Source organism: Rhagoletis pomonella, unplaced genomic scaffold (assembly GCF_013731165.1).
Source record: "Rhagoletis pomonella isolate Grant_MI unplaced genomic scaffold, Rhpom_1.0 Rhpom_scaffold_00001, whole genome shotgun sequence".
NCBI lineage: Eukaryota > Metazoa > Arthropoda > Insecta > Diptera > Tephritidae > Rhagoletis > Rhagoletis pomonella.
The window spans coordinates 112887310-112892697 of record NW_023458555.1 but is presented as its reverse complement, the minus strand read 5'-3'; positions in this window follow the sequence as shown (position 1 = coordinate 112892697).

Genomic DNA, 5388 nt, shown 5'->3' with positions numbered 1-5388 from the left:
GATATGCAGTATAAAAATTCGATTTATATGGGAAGTGCCACGCCCCCCTTTCCAACAGCTGCCCTCTTTCTTCATGAGTATGCGATTGATTTCGTATATCTCAAGTTCCAACTCTACCATGAACACTTCCAAAGATAGGCAGTATGAAAAAGAAAGGTGTTCTCTGCAAAAGGTGTTAGCCCCTTTTCTTCGCAAAACAGAAAGGAGAATTCTACTTAGGGAGGGTTATAATACTTAAGTGCGGCCGAAGGCCGCCTACGCAGAAAGGTGTTCTCTGCAAAAGGTGTTAGCCCCTTTTCTTCGCAAAACAGAAAGAGAGTTCAAGTTCCAACTCTACCATGAACACTTCCAAAGATAGGCAGTATGAAAAATTCGGTTTGTTTGGAAGATGCCACGCCCCCTTTTCCCATAGTTCCAATTTTTCTCAAAGAGTATGCGATTTATTTCGTACATCTCCATACAAAACTCTAGAACTCTACCAAAAAATTTCCAGAGATAAGCAGTATGAAAAATTCGGTTTGTATGGGGGATGTCACACCCCTTTTTACAATAGCTAAAATTTTTCTCCAAGGGTATGCGATTGATTTCGTATATCTCCATACCAATTTCCAAAACTCTACCATGCACACTTTCAGAGATATGTAGCATGAGAAATTCGGTTTGTATGGGAAGTGCCACGCCCCTTTACATATAGATTTTTTTCAGCCTAAAACCATCCTTGGGACACGTGCGGCAGGTGGCAGTTTCAAAAAAATCGGTTCAGCAGCTCTCGAGCCTTGCGAAAACTAATAAACGGCTTTCTAAATATATATTAGTTGAGATATATTTTAATTATATTTAGACAGTATCCGTTGTTTCTGATTGGCGCAAAAAAATCTTGAGGAATTCGGCCCTTGATATGGTCGTTACTTAAAGCTACTTATATTCGAAATTGCATGAAAATTGGAAAACAGGAATCTATAAGCTTATCCAGGCAAAAAGCTACCTACGTACCGAATTTTAAGCAAATCGGACCATAAATACGATTACTTCGAACAGATCGGTCCCTGGTCCACTTCTCGGAAAAATGGACCATATATCCTAATATATGCTAAAAAGCTACCTACGTACCGAATTTTAAGCAAATCGGACCGTAAATACGATTTTTCGAATAGATCAGTGCCTGGTCCACTTCTCGGGAAAATGGACCATATATCCTAATATATGCTAAAAAAACTACTTACGTACCGAATTTTAAGCAAATCGGACCATAAATGCGATTTTTTAGAATAGATCGGTCCCTGGTCCACTTCTCGGAAAAAATTGATCATATATGCTAATACATGCTAAAAATCTACCTGCGCACCGAATTTTAAGCAAATCGGACCGTAAATTCGATTTTTTCGAATAGATCGGTCCCTGGACCACTTCCCGGAAAAAATGGGTCATATATGCTAAAAAGCTACTTACGTACTAAATTTTAAGCAAATCGGACATAATAAGATTTTTTCGATTAGACCGATCCCTGGTCCACCTACCCGAAAAAAGTAAACTTTTTTTAGCCTAAAACATGGTGGTTACCGAAAGCTATTTGTATACTAAATTTCATGAAAATCGGACCAGCCGTTCACGAGATTACCTGTTACAAAAAAAAGGGACTTCTCTTTATATAATTAGTATAGAGTATAGATATAGATATCCACCTCTTTACTCATTTTATAATATTCGCAAAATATTTCAAAATTAAAGTTCAATGCGTGATGCTTTTCTAACATCTCATTTAATATTTGAAATACGGATGATTAAGCTTTATATATAAACTCATTAGGAACTAATAATCTTTCATCTGTATTTATATAGGAATATGATTCAATGCGTTCATTATAAAGTGATCGAATTTGTCTTAGATTTTGAATCAAGATAATTTCCAAATATAAAATATTTGAAATCGTCCAACCAATATCGCTTTTTTTAGATTCAGATATATTCCTATCAATATCTATACATTGTTCTAAATACATTTCGGCTAAGTCCGTGTTTTTGTTTATTTCAATTAAATGTGCTGGATGGGATTTCATGATAATATCTGCGGTCTCTTCATCCATTTTAACATAGTCGCAAAGAAGGGTGAAGTTGAATTTCAGTGTATTATGTTTTTCTAACATATTATTTAAAATTTCAACGACGTTTGGTTTAGCGATATCAAAAAAAAGATTTGGATTTAGAATCATATTATCCGTGTTTCTATATTTATACGATTTTAATTTTTCATCGAAAACAGATTTTATTTGTTTTAAGTTTTCATTTATTAGCTCTCCACTTTTTGATTTATGAGCATTCGTCCTCAAGTGATAAGTCCAATATTCCCAATCAATTTCTTCCTTACAGCTTCTACAATAGACTGCATCATATTTATCTGGATTTAAGTTTTTAGATCCGCTGGGAGTGTCATCGTTTATTGATTTCGGTATACGCATTGAAGTTTTTTGATGTTTTCTTTGAATATGACGTTTAAGATTATAATTTTTATCGAATGACGCATCACACATATCGCAGTTAAATGATTTCATTATGATTGTTTTTTATATATATATTATTATGTGTATATACATATATATATATGTATATATTTATTTTTTTTACATATTTTTTAATGTTGTTGATCTTTAGGTTTTTTTATTAAATTTTTTTTATTTAGGCTATAAATGTTTAGAAAAATAGAATATATATTATTCCTGTTCCCAAAGGCGAGTCTTGTGACTCTCCCGAAAACTACAGGCCTATTAGCATTTTACCTGTTTTAGCCAAAGTTTTTGAAAAATTTATTTCGTCCCAGATAGTTCTACATTTGAATAATCATAACTTGTTGAGTGAGGTCCAATCTGGTTTTCGGTCAAGTCACAGTTGTTCTACAGCGGTTTTGAAGGTAATGGAAGATATTCGTCCTCCTTATGATGACAAACTACTCACTATCCTGGTGCTATTAGATTTTTCTAAAGCCTTTGATACCGTAAATCATGACATTCTTCATGCAAAATTGAAGTACTATTTTGGTTTCAACTCTACTTCGCTTAAGTTTATGGAAGCGTATTTATCAAACAGGTACCAACAAGTGCAATGTAGAGAAACAATTTCTTGTCGCAGGAAAATTAATTCCGGTGTACCGCAAGGCTCAATCCTGGGTCCTATACTCTTTAGTATATTTGTAAATGATATTGTTCACTGCTGTCAAAATGCTTATATTCACCTGTATGCCGATGATACACAGATCTACTACTCGCGACCAATTGGACTTGGGGAAGACCTTGTGTTTCGGTTAAATGAAGATCTAAGAATAGAGATCTGGGCCGAAACAAATAGCCTCTGCTTAAATGCTGCCAAAACGCAGGTTATACCTATATCACCTCATTCTTTTGATCTGAGTTGTCTATCGCCAATTATATTGGGGCAAACTGAGTTAAAGTTTCGATATGTTGTGACTAATCTGGGCTTTAAAATTAATTCTCGTTTGACTTGCACAGATCATATCAACCACTGTATCTCTAGAATATACTTTATTTTAAGAAACCTTTGGCATACATGTTACTGCCTACCAAATAATACAAAATTGAAGCTAGTTCAGTCACTTATCGTTCCCCATATCGCGTATTGTGAAATAGTGTATGGAAATCTTGATTATGAGTCGAAGAATAAATTAAAAGGAGCTTTAAATAATGCTGCCAGGTTTATATATTGTAAGAAAAAATTTTACCATATATCATTGTTCACTGTAAATATTCTCGGTTATAGCATCGAAAGTTACTTAAATTATCGCAATGTTTTATTCTTATTCAAACTGATCAGAAACCGCAAACCAGTATACCTATACCGTAAATTAAAATTTGTTCAATCGTCTCGTACCTGTAATATTGTTGTCCCTAAATACCAAACGTTAGTAGCCTCAAGATTATTTTTTGTTAGTCCTATCAGAATATGGAATTCACTACCAAATTCAATTAAATGTGCAAGTTCGATTCAATGCTTCAAAACAGCAGTTGCAAATCTACTCAAAAATTAACTATCCACTTCCCATCCTCTGTCTTTTCAAGTTTTCTGTACGTCTTCTATCCCTTAGTGTTAGTTATAATATAGCAAGAATGATATGTAGTTCATATACTTACTTATATTATTGTCTTAGCTTAAGTTTAATCTTGTAATTGAAATTTTTGTTATTAGTACGCTTAAAGACTTCGAGTTTTACTGTACTTACAAAGTAAATAAATGAAATGAAATGAATTTTATTAGTGATTATTTTATACATTTCCAGTTTTGCGAAATCTGATAATTGAATATGAGGAATTTTCCATACTACATCTAATATTGTAAGCTTTAATTAATCATTTGAGGAAATTGAATGATAAGCTCTTTCATCAGATCTGGAACGTTGAAAGATTAACTCATGTTTAACATTTAATACTATTTTATTATAGTCTTCAGCGAATCCCAACAGCATTTTTAAAGTGAGTCTTCGTTAGAAGTAGATTTTCTTGTAAACACCAACCAGCATTTTTCAATGCATTGCTTTCTAACTCATTCAATAATATAAAATTTTTTTTAGTAGTTGCAACTCCGAGATTTCGAGTGCGATCTACTTCAAACCCATTAATTGCTTAACGTATTTCATCAAATAAGTATGCTGCAAAATTATTCTTAAGTTTTACTTCTGTAGAAGTGTTATCAGTTTTCGTTATGAAGCCATGAATATAGATTACACTTTCACTCGGTAATACAAATAAATCTTGATTTTGAATAGGTATACGAATCTCATCATTGTTGTTAAAAGTCTTTAAATATGGTGTATAGCTATGATATTCTCTTTTTATAATACTTTCATCAGTTAAAGGTTTCTGATATACATGTTTTTTCGCGGTCCTATTAGCAAAATATTCAAGGTTGTGGACATTAGAAGTGTTCTTTTACTTTGGGTCGGTCCACCAATATTGGCCATTAATCTGCTTAGGTAAGCCGTTACCTTTGCTGCTTTTGCGGCTGCATGCTGCATTTGTGCCCAATACGTTAGCTTGGGGTCTAGCCTTACGCCTAAGTACTTTATTACTCTTTCCGTCTTTAATGTAATGCCGGTCAGTTTCTACTGTTGTTGTTACGTGTTTTATAGCTCCAATTGTTGATCTACCGGGCCTGAATCCGTACTGTCTTGAGGAAAGTCCGCCACCGGTAGCGATAGCCGCTTCTATTCTAGGTTTTAGCAGCCCTTCTAAGAGTTTTCCAACTATGTCCAGCAAAGAGAGTGGTCGATACGCTGATGGTGAGTCAGGGTTTCCCTTTCCTTTGGTGATTAAAACGAGCTGCTGCCTTTTCCAAATTTCTGGGAATATTCCGTTCTTGAGGCAGGCATTGTATATATTTGGA